Here is a 21,586-nt window from a genome sequence, read left to right as displayed (position 1 = left end):
TTCCATGGGCCACAAAATACAGCAGCCAGAGAGGTACTGATTATCTCAAGGCTGATTTCCACACAGGAATTAAAATTTTTGTTTGTTGTTGTTTTTTGAGACAGAGTCTGGCTCTGTTGCCCAGGCTGGAATGCAGTAGCTCATTTTCAGGTCACTGCAACCTCTGCCTCCTGGGCTCAAGCAATCCTCCCACCTCAGCCTCCTGAGAAGCTGGACTACAGGCGTGCCACCATGCTTGGCTAATTTTTTTTTTTTTTTTTTTAGACGGAGTCTTACTCTGTACCCCAGGGTGAAGTGCAGTGATGCAATCTCAGCTCACTGCAACCTCTGCCTCCCCGGGTTCAAGCAATTCTTCTATCTTAGCCTTCCAAGTAGCTGAGATTACAGGTATAAGTTATTATGCCTGGCTAATCTTTGTATTTTTAGAAGAAATGGAGGTCTCACCATGTTGGCCAAGTTAGTCTCAAACTCCTGACCTCAAATGATCTGCCTGCCTCATCTTCCCAAAGTGCTGGGTTACAGGTGTGAGCCACCAAGTCTGGACCATTTCGCAATTTTAAAAATAATTTTTGGGGGGTAGGGGGCAAGGGAAGGGAGAGCATTAGGACAAACAGCTAAAGCATGTGGGGGTTAAAACCTAGATGACAAGTTGATAGGTGCAGCAAACCACCATGGCACACGTATACCTATGTAACGAACCTGCATGTTCTGCACATGTATCCTGGAACTTAAGTAAAATAAAAAAATAAAAATAATTTTTGCTTTCTCATTAAAGCAGATTTCACAATTGCTGTACTTTACAGTTATTAAGATTGGAGTCTATGCTTCAAAAATATGGCCCAAAAAATACCAAGAGCATTCTTCTGTTCATCTTATCAAGATTTATTGAACTCTTACTGTGCCACGCATGGCATGTGCGCTAGAAAAACCAGTAAGTTTCCTGTGCAGAAAAACTAAATAAGTTTCCTGTCTTGCTGTACCTAACTATAAGTAGAAAATTATTTTTTAATCTTTTCAGGTTCATAATATGACTGTGGAGGTTTTCGTTTGCATTGGTTAACAGTGTAAAAAGCACCAAAGTTGAAAAGATCACTAGTAGTAAGATCTTTTCCAAGTTGCTTCTCTTTGAACTTAAGTTTTCTTGTGTTCTAACAAGGATGACACTTTAGCTAATACTAATGTTTCATACTGGTTCATTAATTTCGACAAACGTACCATGCTAATGTAAGATGTTAATTAGAGTGGAAACAGCAAGGGGTACATAGGAACTGTTATGGGTCCAGTTGTGACCTATCTACCCATCCAAATCACATATGGGAAGTCCTAACCCCTAGTGCCTCAGAATGTAACCTCATTTGGAGTTAAGAGTCTTTACTGAGGTATATGATGCTTATAAAAAGGGGAAACTTGGAATCTTGTGGGGTGAAGACAATAGAGACACAGGGAAAAGACTGGCCCTCTAGAAGCCAAGGAGAGAGGCCTGGAACAGATCCTTCTGTCATTGCTCTCTGGAAGAACCAATCCTGCCGACATCTTTATTTTGCATTTCTAGCCTCCAGAACTGTGAGACAATAAAACTGCTGTTGCTGAAGCCTACCATTTGTGGCACTTTATTATAGCAGCTCTAGCAAATATAGAAACTCTGTATATCTTCACAATTTTCAATACATCTTCAACTATTCTCAAACAGATATTTTAAAAAAAGATAAGGGTAATGTTACCCACATTTCACAGTTAAGACCAAATCTCTGCATAATCTCAACAGACAGTAAGTAACTAAGTTGAGACTAGAATCCACGTTCCATTCAGGTTGTCCATATGCCCATAATGTAATGTTACTTCAAGAGGTACACTAAGGTGGGTGTTAGATGAGGAAATATACTAAAGCAAACTATCAATCTAAAATGCCCAGTCCTAAATGGACAACTGGGACAGGTTCTGCAGTAAGAAGAGTCTCTGGACAAGCCACTTTATAATACTGGGCCAGGTTCTGCAGTAAGTAGAGGCTTTGGCAGCAAAAATGAACTGGGTTCAATCTTGGCTCTGCCACCCATTACTGGACAAAATACTTACTGTCTCCTTCTTCCAAATGTGACCTACCACTTACAGGACTGCTGTGAGAATTAAGGAAGTACATACAAAGTGCTCGACACACAATATGTGAGTAAACACCTTAAGCCACATTTAGCCACAGAACCAGAGTGGTTGGAGGGATGTATTTAGGAACTTCCCTGGGAGTAAACAGGTTTCATAACTGATTCTATTTTCTTACTATTTATTAATACCTGCCTACAAGTAGTAAGTAATCAGTTCTCTTCCTACACAGCAATACAGCATTTTATATTTTTACTGGTTAAATTAGCATGTGTCACACTGAAGAGGTATGCTAGAAGGAAAGGTCATATTATCAGAAAAGACAATTCAAATGGCCACATTCACCTCTGAAACACAAATCTCTTTGATGCTGAATGTTAGCAGGAAAAATCAACAGCAAGTTAAAAGTTCATTTAGAACTTTTTCATCAAAATATCCCCAGCGTAGGCAACTTGAGATACTCCTCTGAGAATTCATTCAATGGTGTCTATTAAGCTCAGGATCATCCATGCAATTAATCATAGTGAAAAAAGAATAAATAGTACAGCTGGTGGCTTAAAAAAAATCTTCAATTCACCTCAGGGGCTCCTCTTCTATGTCTCCTAGGGAGGGTAGAAGCAATTTTAATCCCCATTTTAAATGAGTATATGTTACCATTGGGGAATATTTTCTTCTCGTTCCTTAGAGAAATTCTCAGCTTTCTTAACTTAATAAAGACACTATAATCTATACTAACTAACAACCTGTGGTTTCCTTCTAGCTCTTATTATGACACATCTTTTTTTTTTTTTTTTGGCAGGGTTAATTCACTTTATTTTTCTTGTATAAAAACCCTACGTTGTAGCCACAGATGGAGCTTGGGTCCTCTACACGGAGACTGGTGTGGGTCTTGACAAGGTGGTCAGTGAATTCCTGACAGGGAGACTTGGTAAATATAATCTCCTTCCAGGGGTCGGGGGTCAGGTAGCTGTTAAATCTTAGAGATGGCATCAAAGGTGGCCTTGGCGAAGTTGCCCAGGGTGGCAGTGCAGCCCCTAGCTGAGGCGTAGCAGTTATCGATACCAGCCATCATGAGCAGCTTCTTAGGCACAGGTGCTGAGATGATGCCAGTGTCCCTGGGCACGGGGATGAGGCACACCAGCACAGAGCCACAGTGGCCTGTCACCTTGCAAAGGATGGTGTGGGGCTTGCTGATCTGTTCCCCCAGTAGCCTCTGCCACACTGGGACAATGGAGATAGAGTTTGGCCAGGATGATGGACCCACAGATGGCAGTGGCCACCTCCTTGGAACACAACACCCAGACCGACATGGTCATTGTAGTCCCCAATAGCAACAAACGCCTTGAACCTGGTACGCTGGCCAGCACGGGTCTGTTTCCGCACTGGCATAATCTTCAAAACCTCATCCTTGAGAGAGGCCCCCAGGAAAAAGTCAATGATCTCAGATTCCTTGACAGGCAGAGAGAAGAGACAGATCTCCTCCAAAGGCCTGACCTTCAAGTCCTTGACCAGGCGGCTCAACTTGGTGACAGGCATCCACTCCTTACCCTTGGCCTTGCCTCCAAGAGCTCCACGGCCGCAACCCCGGCCCTGGATGCCACTGCCAAAACCTCTGCAGAAACCACCACGGTTTCCCATCCCAGGACCCCCAGGGCCCCCAGGGCCTCTGGCCCCACCCCCGCCCCCACTCCGCCATTTGGTGTTTTATCAGAAAAGTGATAAATCTTTTTTAAGCTAAATTAAGCTGCCAATCATGACACTTAACTATTTTCAAAAATGGAACTATTGGCCAGATGTGGTGGCTCATGCTTTTAATCCCAGCATTTTGGGAGGCTGAGGCGGGCAGATCACCAGCGGTTGGGAATTCAAGACCAGCCTGACCAACATGCAGAAACCCTGTAACTACTAAAAATATAAAATTAGCTAGGCGTGGTGGCACATGCCTGTAATCCCAGCTACTCGGGAGGCTAAGGCAGGAGAATCGCTTGAACCCCGGAGGCAGAGGTTACGGTAAGCTGAGATCACGCCACTGTACTCTAGCCTGGGCAACAAGAGCAAAACTCCATTTCAAAAAAAAAAAAAAAGGAATTATTGGCCAGGTGCACTGGCTCACCACTGAAATCCTAGCACTTTGGGAGCTCAAGGCGAGTGGACTGCTTGAACCTAGAAGTTAGACACCAGCCTGGGCAACATAGTGAGACCTCAACTCTACAAGAAATACAAAAATTAACTGGGTATGGCGGCATGTGCCTATGGTCTCAGCTACTCAGGAGGATGAGGCAGGATGATCACCTGAGCCTGGGAGATCAAGGTTGCAGCGAGCTGTGATCAAGCCACTGCACTCCAGCTTTGGCGACAGAGCCTCCAAAAAAAATAATAATAAAACAAAATAAAATAAAATGGAAGTATTACTATTTAAAGCCTTGGGCTAAACACTGGTATGTACTGTAATCACCTACAGAACTTTTAAAAAAAAAGTCCATCCATCAAGACTCTAATTGAAGAAACCTAGAAAAAGATTCAGAACCAATGGGCCATGACATTCTTTGCACATCACCTCCATACTGACATCCACTGTTTCCAAAGAGTTCTACATAAAGCCTGTATAGAACTATGATAGGAGAAATAAATTATTTGACAGCTTTTACAGACGTTGGTCTTCATCCTCCCAAAGATGATCACATGGAGGTTTAGAGGAGAAAAAAAAAAGTATGTGTTAGATTTATTTTATGTTAGTATATCACTGTTTTGTATTATGTTTGGAATATGGAAAGCCATTATTCAATAACTTAATCATACTCGTTTATTTGTTCCTTCAGAAATATGAACTCTTAGAGCTGTACCATCCAATACACATGTAGGCTGAACACATGAAATGTGGCTGATCTGAATCGAGATGAGCTACAGGTATAAAATAAACATGGGATTTCTAAGGTTTGGTATAAGCAGAAAGTCAAATATCTCACTAACTATTCTTTATATCAGTTAGGTGTTGAAATGAGAATGTATTGGATACACTGAATCATATAAATAACATATCATGTTAAAATGTATTTCATTGGCCAGGCACGGGGGCTCACACCTGTAATCGCAGCATTTTGGGAGGCAGAGGCAGGCAGATCATGAGGTCAGGAGATCGAGACCATCCTGGCCAGCACGATGAAACCCCGTCTCTATTAAAAATACAAAAATGAGCAGGCCAGATGTGGTGGCTCATGACTGTAATCCCAGCACTTTGGGAGGCCAAGGCAGGCAGATCATGAGGTCAGGAGTTCAAGACCATTTTGTCCAACATAGTGAAACCCCGTCTCTACTAAAAATACAAAAAAATTAGCCAAGTGTGGTGGTGTGCACCTGTAATCCCAGCTACTCAGGAGGCTGAGGCTGGAGAATCATGTGAACCTGGGAGGCAGAGGTTGCAGTGAGCCAAGATCATGCCATTGTACTCGAGCCCAGGTGACAATGCAAGACTCCCTCTCAAAAAAAATTTAGCTGGGCGTGGTGGTTTATGTCTGTAATCCCAGCTACTCGGGAGGGAGGCTGAGGCAGGAGAACTGCTGAAACCTGGGAGTCGGAGGTTACAGTAGCTGTGATCGTACTGCACTCCAGTCTGGGTGACTGACTGAGACTTGGTCTCAAAAAAAAATATTATTTCATCATTTTTTTAAATGTCACTACTAAAAAATATTGAATTACATATGGCTCACATTCTACTTCTATTGGACAGCACTGTCCTTGAGAACAATGATTATATCTTTTCAAATTGAAAACCCAATCTAGTACTGTCCAATCACTTTTAGATTTGTCATTTATTTTTGCCATTTCTAGTCACTATCCACTAAGCCTTTCCTGTTGCAGTGACTACCTGGTGTCTTTCCATGAGTTTGGGGGAGCAGGCTGAGATGTCTAAATACAAACACAACATCTATGTAAGAGATCAAAAATGATTTAAAGATCTACTACCATTTTGGATCAAATCATCTAAGTCTACAAAAAAAAAAAAAAAAAATCAAAGAGAACTCGACCTGTTGCTTCCATTTAAAATTATTTAAAATACTACTCGGCCGGGCGTGGTGGCTTATGCCTATAATCCCAACACTTTGGGAGGCCGAGGCAGGTGGATCATGAGGTCAGGAGTTCAAGGCCAGCCTGGCCAAGATGGTGAAACCTCGTCTCTACTAAAAAAAACAAAATATTAGCCAGGCGTGGTGACAGGCAACTATAATCCCAGTTACTCGGGAGGCTGAGGCAGAGAACTGCTTGAACCTGGGAGGCAGAGGTTTCAGTGAGCAGAGATCACACCACTGCACTCCAGCCTGGGCGACATAGAGAGACTACATCTCAAAAAATAAAACAAAATAAAATAAAATACTACTCAAAGCTATCTATATAGAGACGCCGACTCCACCTCAGGCAGATCCACACACTGAAGCAGAACTTAGTCCAGATACATGTGATCAGTGTAGCTCCTCTCTCTCCGATTTCTTTCTGGAACAGCACATGTATGCCTACAGAAATGGTTCTCATTTTTCCCAGAACATCTTGTATTTGCTTTTTTAAAAGAAACAAGATTGAACTTCTCAGATGTATATATGAAAGCTCTAGCCAGCCACACTCTAAGGATTCTAAATTATTCGGCCCCTGCCTACTTCTCTAGCATCATCTCAAACCACTCCCTCCCTCATTCAGTCTCTCTGTCCTGGCCAAAACAGTTTTCTGTTTTTGAACAAGCCAGATGTTCATCTAAGCACCTTTACACTCGCTGCTCCTTCCACATGAATATTCTTCCTCGGCCTCACTCACTGTGTGGCTGACCCCTTTCTCATCCTTCAGATCTCAGCTCGTCATCTACTTGAAAGGAAGAGTCTTCCTTTATCATACATCTACGAAACCTCCCCTAAGTTATCTTATAGTCCTACTCCTTTCACAAACTAGCACTTAGGAAAACCTGAAATAGTCATCTGCATCCCCCAACTAGAATGTTAAGCACTCCAAGAGAAAGGATCCTGGCAGGGCGCAGTGGCTCACGCCTGTAATCCCAGCACTTTGTAAAGCCAAGGTGGGCGGATCATAAGGTCAGGAGTTCAAAAACAGCCTGGCCAATATGGTGAAACCCCGTCTCTACTAATAATACAAAACTCAGCCAGGCATGGTGGAGCATGCCTGTAATCCCAGCTACTCAGGAGGCTGAAGCAGAATAATTGCTTAAACCCAGGAGGTGGACGTTGCAGTAAGCAGAGACCCCACCACTAACTACACTCCAGCCTGGGTGACAGAGCAAGACTCCATCGCATGAAAAAAAAAAAAAAAAAAAAAAAAAGAATAGGGATCCTGTCTTGCTTACTACTGGTATCCCTATTACAAAAAACAAGTACTCAAGCATCTACTGACTGAGTAAATTTAGAAAAAATCAAAAGCAGGCCAGGCATGGTGGCTCATTCCTGTAATCCCAGCACTTTGGGAAACAGAGGCAGGCAGGTCACCTCAGGTCAGGAGTTCTGCCTGGCCAACATGGTGAAACCCTGTCTCTACTAAAAATACAAAAATTAGCAGGGCATGGTGGCACCTGCCTATAGTCCCAGCTACTCGAGAGGCTGAGGCAGGAGAATCACTTGAATGTGGGAGGTGGAGGTTGCAGTGAGCCTAGATTGCACCACTGAACTCTAGCCTGGGCAACAGAGCCAAACTCTGTCTCAAATAAAAAAAAAGAAAGAAAAACAAAAACAGGCCAGGGGCAGCAGCTCACATCTATAATCCTAACACTTTGGGAGGCAGGCAGATCATCTGAGGTCAGGAGTTAGAGACCAGCCTAACCAACATGGTGAAACCCAATCTCTAACAAAAATACAAAAATTAGCTGGGTGTGGTGGTGAGCGCCTATAATCGCAGCTACTCAGGAGGCTGAGGCTGGAGAATTACTTGAACCCGGGAAGCAGACGCTGCAGTGAGCCAAGATGACACCACTTCCCTCCAGCCTGAGTGATAGAGCAAGACTCCTTCTCAAAAACAAAACAAAACAAAAAACAAACACAAAAACAGAAGCATAATGTTTAAGTGGGAGAAACAGTAAACAGTTACTAAGGAGAGGTGTGAGCCACCACACTTGTAGAGACAGTCTCCCTCTGTCATCCAGGTTGGAGTGCAGTGGCACAATCTCGGCTCACTGCAACCTCTGCCTCCTGTGTTCAAACAATTCTCCTGCCTCAGCCTCCTGAATAGCTGGGATTACAGGCGCATACCACCATGCCTGACTGATTTTTGTATTTTTAGTGGAGATGAGTTTTCACTATGTTGGCCAGGCTGGTCTTAAACTCCAAACCTCGTGATCAGCCTGCCTCAGTCTCCCAAAGTGCTGGGATTACAGGTGTGAGCCACCACACCTGGCCAAGAATTTTTTTTTTTTTTTTTACTGAAGTTTCAGTCCCCTGAGTGGTCAGCACACTGGCTGGAAACAGCCATACTAGAAAGATCATTATGAAATTTCAGAACACTTTTGGACAAAGAGGTCTAAAAGTTTCAGATTTCATGCAAGTAATACGTAAAGGCAACTGACATCTCACCAACAGTAGAAGCCAAAGACAATACAGCAGCATTTTCAGATTCCAAAGGAAAATTGTTTCCAAACTAGAATTCTAAATACCTGGTAAAAACAATAATCAGTATGAGGGCAGAATAAATGCATTTTGAAACATGTAATTTCTAAAAAACCTACCTTTTCAGTATTCTTTTCTCAGGAAGCTAACAAAAATAGGTTATTCTCTAAAACAAGGGACTGAATCAAGAAAGAAAAAGGAATGAGGAAAAAAAGAGGAAGAGAAAGAAATGGGAAAAGATAATAGGATCCATTCCAAAGGACACAGGTAAAATCATCATGATAATGGCCCAGGCATGAGAGCCTAGAGCACACAGATAGAATGAGGCAGATCAGATGGTATCTCCAAGATAAAACTTATTTCTTTATTTATATTTTTGAGATGGAGTCTTGCTCTGTCACCCAGACTGGACAGCAGTGGTGTGATCTCGGCTCACTGCAGCCTCTGCCTCTTGGGTTCAAGTGATTCTCCTGCCTCTACCTCCCAAGTAGCTGGGATTACAGATGCCTGCCACCACACCCAGATAATTTTGCATTTTTAGTAGAGATGGGGTTTCACCATGTTTGTCAGGCTGGTCTTGAACTCCTGGCCTCAAGTGATCTGCCCTCCTCAGCCTCCCAAAGTGCTGGGCTTACGGGTGTGAGCTACTGTGCTAGGCCCAAGATACAATTTATAATATAGCCAAAATGTTTAAATGTACAGAGCAAGATTTACACTTCTGGTTAGCGTTTAGAGAGAAATTACTGATAAAGACATAGAAACTAAGCAAAATAGACAAAAAGATGACTATTAGAAACAGAAAGCAAATAGTTGTACAAAAAAGGAAAAGTAAACATAACATGGCTGTGAATAAGCTCTATGTAATCATAATAATATTGTAAACCATGATACTACCATGACTAAAATTACATTATAACCAGAGTCACAATTAATGTTGGCATGTGAGGTTCTCAGGTAAGCCTACCAGAAACTACCACAATCTAAGAAGTGAAGTTAATAAATAATAACAAATACCGTAAAGCAAAAGCAGCTTATTATTGAGAGAGATATACCAAAAGGAACAGCAGAGTTTAAAATAACTGCTTCTAATGACTGGGAAGGGGAGTGGGGAGGGACTGCTGTTTTTCATCAAAAGCCTTATGGAACCGATAGTCTGATATGCCTACATGCATAAAAGTTTTGTTTTTGTTTTTCTGAGACAGGGTCTCGCTCTGTCGCCCAGGCTGGAGGGCACTGGCCCAATCTCGGCTCACTGCAACCTCTACCTTCTGTGTTCAAGCGATTCTCCTGCCTCAGCCTCCCAAGTAGCTGGATTACAGGCATGCATCACCATGCCCCACTAATTTTGTATTTTTAGTAGAGATAGGGTTTCACTATGTTGGCCAGGCTAGTCTTGAATTCCTGACCTCAGGTGATCACCCACCTTGGCCTCCCAAAGTGCTGTGAGCCACCACACTCGGCCCCCAATTTTGATTAAACACATATATATCCAAACAACATAAACATGTAAAGGGACTGCTCCCCAAAATATTAACAGTGATTACAGATGTCAAGTTTATAGACAACCTTTTTCAAACAAATACTGTTTCATAAGAACCCAGAATTTCCATTAAAGAACCTTCTGGATAATCACTTCTTTTTCTTTTCTTTTTTTTTTTTTTTTTTTTTGAGCTAGGGTCTTACTCTCTGTCACCCAGGCTGGAATGTAGTGGCATGAACATGGTACACTGCAGTCTCCAACTACTGAGCTCAAGCTATCCTCCTGCCTCAGCTTCCCAAGTAGCTGGAACCACAGATTCACGCCACCATGCCTGGTTAATTTTTTTTATTTTTTGTAGAGACAGGATCTCACCATGTTGTACAGGCTGGTCTCGAAATAATCAATTCTTAACATAAGATGGGTTTTATAAATTAGTGAAGTTATTAGTTTCTTTTACCACCATGCATTTACCTTATTTGAACAATGGTTCGACTTGCACTGGATCCCAGGCACTACCCCAAAATAACACTTGCAGCACCACTGGCTTCTTCAATTTACAAGTCAGGATACACTTCTGAAATGAGAGAAAATAAGTAGTGAGAAAATGGCTACCCGAATGCAGATTCTGTTACTGATGCTTGAAATCTATAAATACAAACCCTACTTTAGCCCTCAGCTTTACTCCAAGTGGACCCAAGTTTTTCTCTCAAAGTATGAGATGGTCTGCCTCTGACACATTTTCATCCATCTAACCTTCTAGGGCATGGAAAGCAAAAACCTTCCTTCCTGTAACCTGATACTTTCACTGGCAATATTTCAGGTGCTAAGGTTTTCATTATGCAAGACTAATTCACAATCTCCATAAAACTCAACCTGGTGAACCTGAGAAGAATCAGATGTTCAAAATAAGAAAGAAATGAACAGAGGTATGCTAAAATGATTTTAACAAATGAATTTCAAGGTAAAATAACTCCCCGTACCCACCCATAAAAGCACACTTCTAGGCCGGGCGCAGTGGCTCAAGCCTGTAATCCCAGCACTTTGGGAGGCCGAGGCGGGTGGATCACAAGGTCAACAGATCGAGACCATCCTGGTCAACATGGTGAAACCCCGTCTCTACTAAAAATACAAAACATTAGCTGGACATGGTGGTGCGTGCCTGTGGTCCCAGCTACTCAGGAGGTTGAGGCAGGAGAATTGCCTGAACCCAGGAGGCGGAGGTTGTGGTGAGCCGAGATCGCACCATTGCACTCTAGCCTGGATAACAAGAGTGAAGCTCCGTCTCAAAAAAAAAAAAAAAAAAAAGCACACTTCTGCTCCAGTTGTCTAAATATTCCCAGATCTATGAACATGGTCATACATGAAATAGCTGTGTACAGCGTTTTCCAAAGCAAATAGGAAAGCCAAGTTTAGCAAGCTCATATAAGTAATTAGATGTCCTCACTTCTGGTTTATCAAAGCCTTGTTGTTATTCATATTACTATAAAGAAAGGCCAGGTGCGATGGCTCATGCCTGTAATCTCAACACTCTGGGTGGCGAGGCAGGTGGATCACCTGAGGTCAGGAGTTCAAGAACAGCCTGGCCAACACGGCGAAACCCTGTCTCCAGTAAAAATAAAAAAATTAGCTGGGCAAGGTGGCAGGTGCCTGTAATCCCAGCTACTCTGGAGGCCGAGGCATGAGAATTGCTTGAACCTGGGAGGCGGAGGTTGCAGTGAGCCGAGATCACACCATTGTACTCCAGCCTGGGCAACAAGAGCAAAATTCCGTCTGGGGGAAAAAAAAAAACGGAAAAGAAATAAAGAAGGCACATAAGATCCAAATAATCTGAAGAGATTCAGTCTCAACATTTATCTTTTTTTCTCCCACTTTCGCAGCATTCCCTCAATCAAGTCAGGGCAGGCTGTCCACCTTAGCTTTCTCTGAACCCTGCAGTTTACACATAGCTGAATCCTTGCCTATTTAGCTAGGAAGAAAGCAATGTACTTCTTTTTTTTTTTTTTTTTTTGTTCGTTGAGACAGAGTTTCGCTCTTGTTACCCAGGCTGGAGTGCAATGGCGCGATCTCGGCTCACCGCAACTTCCGCCTCCTGGGTTCAGGCAATTCTCCTGCCTCAGCCTCCTGAGCAGCTGGGACTACAGGCACGCGCCACCATGCCCAGCTAATTTTTTGTAGTTTTTAGTAGAGACGGGGTTTCACCATGTTGACCAGGATGGTCTCGATCTCTTGACCTCGTGATCCACCCGCCTCGGCCTCCCAAAGTGCTGGGATTACAGGCTTGAGCCACCGCACCCGGCCAGCAATGTACTTCTTAAGCTATGGTCTCCTAACTCCTTAGACATGCAGAATCCTCAGACTAGAATGCCGCCTCCTCTTTTGCCAAACTTACTCATTCCTATGAGGATCTCCTCCCCTCCATAGCAAGCTATCCCTGGATCTACTAGGCTGGGTTAGTTACTGCCCTCTGTGTTACCCTGGACATGTCTCTCCTTACACTCCCTCATTAGGCTGTAAACTCTATATATACCTAACACTGACATGTGCTTTTACCGTGTAAACCAAATACCTAAGCAATATATTCTTCACCTATATCAAAGGTAATAATTAACATCACAAAGAGCCAACAAAAACATACTCTTAAAAAATTGTTAAAAGGATAAGACAATTTTATCCAGATAAGGCTCATATTCAGACCCTTTGCCAATATTAATATCAAATTAATATTGATATGTATTTACTTAGTTGATTTAAGTATAAATACAGCACTTTCAAAAACTCATTCAAAATACTTTTGCATGTATTCTCACTATTTATTCTTCTAATTCATCCTAGGTTACATTAGCCAAAACTTCTTTCCCTCAATTCTTCACTCCAGAAGCACAAGGGGATCACATCAGTCAGCTCTGCCAAGCTAGTGAGGGAAATCCCATGACTGCTACAGGACTGAAAACTGCTCTTACATGCTGAATTTTAAAATTAAAAACTGCTCTAACATACTGAATTAAAAAACAACCTACTCCAATATATCCATCCAATTCTAACCAGATGCCAAAAGTACCCACACACAAATCTCCCATTTCATTTTATTTATTTATTTTTGAGATGCAGTCTCACACTGTCACCTGGACTAGAATGCAGTGGCGCGATCTTGGCTCACTGCAACCTCTGCCTTACGGGTTCAAGAAATTCTCCCGCCTCAGCCTTCCTAGTAGTTGGGATTACACGCGCCCGCCACCACGGCCAGCTAATTTTTTTTTTTTGTATTTGTAGTAGAGACAAATATAAAATGTTAGCCAGGCTGGTCTGAAACTCCTGACCTCGTGATTCACCTGCCTCGGCCTCCCAAAATGCTGGGATTATAGGCATGAGCCACCGTGCCCGGCCTAAATCTCCCATTTTATTACTCCACCGTATTTCCTTCCTATTAATTAATCTTTTCTTGGATATTGGCAAGAATTTTATCACTCCAACAAATCTTCAATTTCCCATTGTTGTGACGAGTGAAGAAGCAGATCTGAGGCTCTGGCCTTTAGTTCTCTGTGACAGCAAAGAGACACCTGAAACTCTGAGTCACCCCTGCCACCTCAGTTGCCCTCCTCCGATGGAGCCTGTCCTGCATGTTATCTGGCCAGCCACAGGCACACTTGTCAGCCTCCATCTTCTGAACCTCTCCTTTGGCCAAACAGTGTATTAGCAAGGAGATGCCACAATAGACCCTCTTCCCTTCTACACATTACTAATTGTCCACTTGTTCAACAAATAATTTATTAAGTACTGACTGCATGCCACACACTATTCTAGGAACTAGAGGTTCAATGGCTTAAAAGTCCCTTTATGCCTGGAACTGACATTCTAAGGAGCAGATGGGGGTACATGGAGGAGTAAGAGTTATACAATTTTATATCAAGTATTGAGGGAAGGTCTCTCTAATGAGGCAGCTGAGCAGAGACTGGAAGAAAAAGAGTGTAAGTGGGCCTTATCTGAGGAAACAGCAAATTCAAAGACCCTGGGGAGGAAACATGCTTGGCTGTCTGAGGAAGAAACAAAAATAAGAATGTCTGCAATGCAAAAAGTTACCAAGGGGGCTGTTGGTAGATCAGGTCAGAAACATGGCTGAATGAACAGGGCCTTGAAAGGCATCATTAAGGACTTTGATTTTCCTCTGGGTAATGAGGGCAGCCACTGGAGTGTTTAGAGCACAGGAATAAAAGGAGCATAATTATGTTTCAAAATATTACAAACTGCAATGACACATGCTGGCTGCTGTGTCAGCCACAAATAGAAGAAATTAGTAGATAATACCCAAAATAATCCAGACAGGCCAGGTGTGGTGGTTCACACCTATAATCCCAACATTATGGGAGGCGGAGGCAAGAAAATTGCTTGAGCCCAGGAGATCAAGGCTGCTGTGAGCCCAGCCTAAGTGACAGGGCAAGACCCTGTCTCAAAAAAGAATAACACAATAATAATCCAGCTAAAGGACAACAGTGCCTTAGACCAGAGTGTCACTCAGAACACTCCCATGTTCCACACATTATTAGACCTTAAATAACAATATAGTTCCCAAGTCCAAACAAAAGGTAAACGCTAAAATTCTAGGATTATACCATTTGTATCTCCTTTGGTAAACAAAACTAACAAGACTGATTTTTTTTTCCTTATCTCACCTCAAGTACCTCTGGCAATTTTTCTTTTTTTGAGGAGTCTTACTCCCTCATCCAGGCTGGAGTGTAATGCTGTGATCTCGGCTCACTGCAACCTCCCTCTCCCGCGTTCAAGCAATTCTCCTGCCTCAGCCTCCCTAGTAGCTGGGATTACAGGCATGCACCACTACACCCAGCTATTTTTTTTGTATTTTTAGTAGAGACAGGGTTTCACCATGTTAGTCAGGCTGGTCTTGAACTCCTGACCTCATATGATCCGTCAGCCTCAGACTTTCAAAGTGCTGGGATTACAGTGTGGCCCCTGGCAATCTTTTATTGCCTGGCCCCTGGCAATTTTTTTTTTTTTTAAAGATGGGGTTTCACCGTGTTGGTCAGGCTGGTCTTGAACTCCTGACCTCAGGTGATCCGCCCGCCTTGGCCTCCAAAGTGCTTGGATTACAGGCGTGAGCCACCACACCCGGCCCCCTGGCAATCTTTTATTGAGAATTATAAAACATAAGGAAACACCTTGCCCACCCTTGTGAACCTAGGTCAATAGCTAGTCCTTTCAACCACCAGGCATCACAAGCTTAAATACTTTAAGACTAACGTGTTCTTGCTTCAAAAGCGTGATGACAGCAATTAAAAGTGAAAAAAGGCCAGGCGCAGTGGCTCACGCCTGTAATCCTAGCACTTTGGGAGGCCAAGGTGGGTGGATCACCTGAAGTCAGAAGTTCAAGACCAGCCTGGCCATCGTGGTGAAACCCCATCTTTAAAAAATAAAATAAAATAAAGTGAAAAAAAAAAAGAAGACAGTGTCTTCAAGTTAACCCAAAGTATCTAATGAATAACAAAATGTAATCTCAGCCATCCCCCACTGGAAAAAAAAAAAATACTAAGAATAAGATAATGACAGCTGAGCAAATAAACCTTTAGTTTTTACCATAGAAAACTGCAACGTCTGCTCCGAGTAGTTTTCATGGTATCAGTGGGAACCAGGATTGATCCAAGGCTGGTGAAATTACTATAAATGGCCTTGGAAGAAAACAGAACACTTCCAAATGAGTCATGAATACAGAGCATTCTACAACAGGGGTTGGCAACTATGGAAAACAAACCAAACCTAGCCCACTGTCTGGTTTTGTACGATCCATGAACTAGGAATGGTTACCATTTTTAAATTATTTTTTAATCAAAAGTGAAAATTATACAGTATTTCAACTCCTCCCCCCCATATTAGCTGCTGGTCTAGAGAAATTCCAATTTACACATCCATAAACAATTTTATAGGAACAGTTACATTCATTTACAGACAGCTACTTGCACACTAAGGAGATCCGAGTAGCTTCAACAGGGACTGCCTTCAGTGGTCTCAATGCTTTGCTCTGCTACAAATTGCAGTGACACAATTATAACTCAACAGCATTTCAAATGCCATGCATAGGCAGTATCTCTATCTATCTAACTGTCTGTCTGCCTGCCTGCCTGTCTATCTGAGTCTCACACTGTTGACTGGCCTGGAGTGCAGTGGTACGATCTCAGCTCACTGCAACCTCCGCCTCCCAGGTCCAAGCAATTCTCCTGCCTCAGCTCCCCAAGTAGCTGGGATTACAGGTGTCAGCCACCACACCCAGCTAATTTTTTGTATTTTTTTTGTAGAGACCGGGTTTCACTACGTTAGCCAGGCTAGTCTCAAATGCCTGACCTCATGATCCACCTGCCTCAGCCTCCAAGTACTGGGATTACAGGAGTGAGCCACTGTGCCCAACCCACATTTTATTATTAATTTTAATTACCTGTGCATATCCATCATAACGAAACAAGAAAAGTAAACTTTGATGTTATCCTTTTAAGGCACAGTGTGAAGTATGGATCGTTTTGCTATTGAATTTGATGGCATATCCTTGTGATTATTATGAAATGACACCAAAGATATGCCAAGAATACAACACACAATGATATCACCAAACTAAGCACTCATCACAATATTCCCAACTTACAGGAAAGCAAATGATGGTAAAAATATGTGTGGAGAAGAAAAGGACTTAGTTGGAAAAATTTACAAACATTGTGAAAATATAAGGTTATTTAGCAGTTTCTTTGCAGGTTTTTTTTTTTCTTGAGATATGGTCTCTGTCACCTAGGCTGGAATGCAGTGATGAGAAAAAGAAGGTGAATATCCTGACTTGCCCTATTACATGGCAGTTGGATGAATTGTAAGGAGGAAAACTGTATTTTTTGAAAAGCTCAAGGCTGAGTATGAAATTTTTCTGAACAAGAAAAACCACCTTTAACCACTATTATTGTGGACACCAAATAGCTTTGAAAATTAGCTTTTGCTGCAGACTTCATGATGTTTCTTAACGAATTCAATTTAAAATTACAAGGACCTGGCACAGTAGCTCACTACATTTTGGGAGACCGAGGTGGGAGGACAGCTTGAGGTCAGATGTTTGAGACCTGCTTAGTCAACACAGCAAGACCCATCTCTACAAAAACTGAAAGAAAAAAAGATTAGCCTCACTCAATGGTGTACACCTGTGGTCTCAGCTATTCAGGAGTCTGGGGCAGGAGGCTCTCTTGAGTCCAGGAGTTTGAAGTTGCAGTGAGCTATGATCTCACTACTGCACTCCAGACTATGTGACAGAGGGAGACTCTGTCTCAAAGAAATAAAATTAGAAGTCAAAACAACTCTTCTATGGGAAACACATACTGTGATAAAATAATACCAATGACAGTAAGTGTTTAAATTTTAAGAAATGTCAAATAACTTTATTTACTTCTCATACTGTCCAAAGTTGAACAAGAAGTGGCATCTCCATTCCCATATACATACGAAGCAGATACATTTTCTGACCTCAAACTATAGTTCCAGCATATTTCCAACCTCAATGCATGTGTAAAGTAAATCTCCATATTTCGAAATCCGTCTAACTGTGCAACTAAGGAGCTTCCATGTAATCTTCAGTTGGAAGCGATTTATCGGCAATGTTATGGTATGCTAAAAGACAAATATCAAGAATCTAATAAAAGAAAAAAAAAAGGAATCTAACACATTTCTGTGCCTTCCAAAAGATAAATCTGTTGAATTAAAATCACATGCTCATAGATTAATATAAGTATTTGGCAGTACCTATTTGTGTGAAGACATTTTCAAAGATGACATACATAAAATTTTGCTATAGATCAGCATTAACATATTAAGTATTTGCCATCAATTTTGAAAGGCAATGCTAACTTTGAGCCCCAATTAAGTGAAACTGTACTCCCCAAAATCAGAATTCCATTCTTATAGACTTGTTATTACAAAAATTGAACTCATTACTTATATTTAGATACACACACACATATATATATATTTTTTTGAGACAGAATCTCACTCTGACACCCAGGCTGGCGTGCGGTGGCGCAGTCTTGGTTCCGTGCAACCTCTGCCCCCCAGGTTCGAGATTCTTGTGACTCAGCCTTCCGATTATAGGCATGCACCACTATGCCTAGCTAATTTTTTTATTTTTTATTTTTTTATTATTTTATAATTTTTATAGAGATGAAGTTTCACCATGTTGGTCAGACTAGTCTCGAACTCCTGACCTCAGGTGATCCACCCTCTTTGGCCTCCCAAAGTTCTGGAATTACAGGCTTGAGCCACGACGGCTGGCTTTAATTTTTAAAATATTTTTAGTAGATATGGGGTTTCACCACATTGGCCAGGCTGGTCTCAAACTGACCTCAGGGGATCCGCCTGCCTCGGCGTTCCAAAGTGCTGGGATTACAGGTGTGAGGCAGCATGCCCAGCCTCATTATTCTATTTTGAATTCTACTAATAAAAACTTTGGGCAAATTTGTTTTATCTCTTGTCATGTAAGTACCCACATAGTAGCCTCAACTTTGTCTCTTGGGCAGCAAAGCCTAAAGCATCTGATCCTTTGGAGAGAAAGGCTGTCAACCCCCTTTCTTCATAATTTGTCTAACATGCATTTAGTGCAGACAACCAATAAGAATAAGCCCTGGCTGGGCACGGTAGCTCACACCTGTAATTCCAGTACTTCAGGGGGCTGAGGCGGATGGATCACTTGAGGTCAGGCATTTGAGACCAGCCTGACCAAACATGGTGAAACCCCATCTCTACTAAAAACACAAAATTAGCCAGGTGTGGTGGTGGGTGCCTGTAATCCCAGCTGGTGCCTGTAATCCCAGCGGCTTGAGAGGCTGAGGCAAGAGAATCCCTTGAACCCAGGAGGTGGAGGTTGTAGTGAGCCAATATTGTGCCACTGCACTCCAGCCTGGGCAATAAGAGCAAAGCTCCATCTCAAAAAATAAATAAATAAACCCTAATGAACAGTAATTCTCAAAACTGTAAGGCTCCCAAAAGGTAGAAACGGATATTTTTTTTTTTTTTTATGCCCAGCAACTCAGAGTAAGGCAAATAAAAGTCAGTAGTCATCCCAAAGTATTTTCCAAAGCGCTGCTCAATAAATAATATGAGCACATCTGGCTCTGAAGCCTAGGTTTGATTCCCAACTCCACCAACTACTAGTTGTGAGACCCTGGATAAGTTAATCTCACCATCTATGGTCCCTTATCTGTAAAACTGTTCCTACTTCACAGTGTTGTTGAACACTGGATAATATAAGTGTAAAGTTCTTGAAAAACTGCCTGGCACAAAGGACTACTCAATAAATATTGTTAATTGAGCCAGTATCAAAAGGACAATGAAAACATAAGACTTCAACAAGCTGGTGGCCATTAAACAACTACATTCTCATGAGAATTCAGAATTTAGCCTTATGGCAAACTTAGAATGTAAGACATTAATTCCATCTACAAAACCTGAAAGCCGGGGATGGTGACTCACAATTGTAATTCTAGAACTTTGGGAGGTCGAGGCGGGTGGATTGCTTGAGTTCAGGAGTTTGAGACCAGCCTGGGCAACACAGTGAAACCCCATCTCTTAAAATACAAAAAAAAATTAGGCCGGGCGTGGTGGCTCACGCCTGTAATCCCAGCACTTTGGGAGGCTGAGGCGGGTGGATCACAAGGTCAAGAGATCGAGACCATCCTGGTCAACATGGTGAAACCCCGTCTCTACTAAAAAAAATACAAAAAATTAGCTGGGCATGGTGGCACGTGCCTGTAATCCCAGCTACTAAGGAGGCTGAGGCAGGAGAATTGCCTGAACCCAGGAGGCGGAGGTTGCAGTGAGCCGAGATCGCGCCATTGCACTCCAGCCTGGGAAAAAAAAAGAAACCCCCGTCTCAAAAAAAAAAAAAAAAAATTAGCTGGGCATCGCAATATGTGCCTGTAATCCCAGCTACTCAAGAGGCTAAGACAGGCGACTAGTACTCTTGTCTTATTTCCCAGGCTGGAGTGCAGTGGTGCTATATTGAACTTGGGAGTTGAAGGCTGCAGTGAGCAGAGATCGCGCCATTGCACTCCAGCCTGGGCGACAGAGCGAGACTCCACCTCATTAAAAAACAAAACAAAACAAAAAAAACCCGGTAAAAAGAGCAGTATGCTCTTTCAGCAACAAACCCAAGCCTATGTCTGATTCCAAGTTGAATGAGTCTGCCCCCTAAATAACCCTATCATTCTGTGCCTCAAGTTCTCAACACAACACAGGGAGAGAGAAAGAGAGACAGACAGAGAGAGAGAGACAGAGAGGGAGGGATCAAACATGCCAGCTGATGAACCTGAATGCTTATACCTAGACACCAGTGGTTTTTCAACTCATGGTCTCAGGCTGTGCAGAGATGTTGGGGCAAAGTAACTTTCTCATCTGAGTTTTCCCCGCCCAGCAGATCAGACTGAATGGTCAAGAACTCATAATAACTACTTTCCCAGAACTTATCTTTTTATCACATTACAAAACTTGTATAAGCTACCAGCATTTCCTTACCACTTGAGCCTCTATTTCCTTGAAAACCATCAGTCATGCACTATTACTAAACTACTCCTTGAGCGCAGGTACCAGATCTAATTCCTTTTTCTATCTCCAGTGTCTAGATAAAAACGCCTGAATGAATGTGACTCACTTACACAGTTCCCCACTCCACAGTAAAATATAACATACAATTGACTATTTTAAACAGTTTTATATGTACAGTTCAGTGACATTGAGAACATTCAGGCCAGGTGCGGTGGCTCACCTGTAATCCCAGCACTTTGGGAGGCCAAGGCAGGTGGATCACCTGGGGTCAGGAGTTCAAGACCAGCCTGGCCAACATGATGAAACCCTGTCTCTACTAAAAATACAAAAAATTAGCTGGCATCGTGGCATGTACCTATAGTCCTGGCTACTTGGGAGTCTGAGGCAGAAGAACTGCTTGAACCAGGGAAGCAGTGGCACATACGCACCTGCAGTCCTGGACACTCAGGAGTCTAAGGCAGGAGAATTGCTTGAACCCAGGAGTCGGAGGTTGGAGGGAGCCGAGATCTCACCACTAAACTCCAGCCTGGGAGACAGAGCAAGACGCCATCTCAAGGCCGGGCACGGTGGCTCAAGCCTGTAATCCCAGCACTCTAGGAGGCCGAGGGGGGTGGATCACGAGGTCAACAGATCGAGACCATCCTGGTCAACACGGTGAAACCCCGTCTCTACTAAAAATACAAAAAATTAGCTGGGCATGGTGGCGCATGCCTGTAATCCCAGCTACTAAGGAGGCTGAGGCAGGAGAATTGCCTGAACCCAGGAGGCGGAGGTTGCAGTGAGCCGAGATCGTGCCATTGCATTCCAGCCTGGGTAACAAGAGTGAAACTCTGTCTCAAAAAAAAAAAAA

General features: G+C 42.7%; 1 protein-coding gene and 1 pseudogene across 2 annotated transcripts in view; both read right to left on the bottom strand.

Annotated features, from left to right (window-relative positions):
• The window catches only part of THRAP3 (thyroid hormone receptor associated protein 3), an 81,531-nt gene that overhangs the window by 38,185 nt on the left and 21,760 nt on the right, over nt 1-21,586 (bottom strand). For both annotated transcript variants that reach the window (XM_032246951.1, XM_032246952.1), the window contains exon 2: nt 10,639-10,741. The gene's annotated coding sequence lies outside the window, so the exon portion shown is untranslated. The remainder of the gene's footprint in view (nt 1-10,638; nt 10,742-21,586) is intronic.
• LOC116529286 lies at nt 2,871-3,966 on the bottom strand (annotated as a pseudogene).

Source organism: Sapajus apella, unplaced genomic scaffold (genome assembly GCF_009761245.1).
Source record: "Sapajus apella isolate SASKATOON/1434 unplaced genomic scaffold, GSC_monkey_1.0 scaffold62, whole genome shotgun sequence".
NCBI classification, from domain to species: domain Eukaryota; kingdom Metazoa; phylum Chordata; class Mammalia; order Primates; family Cebidae; genus Sapajus; species Sapajus apella.
This window is presented reverse-complemented; position numbering and strand designations above follow the sequence as displayed.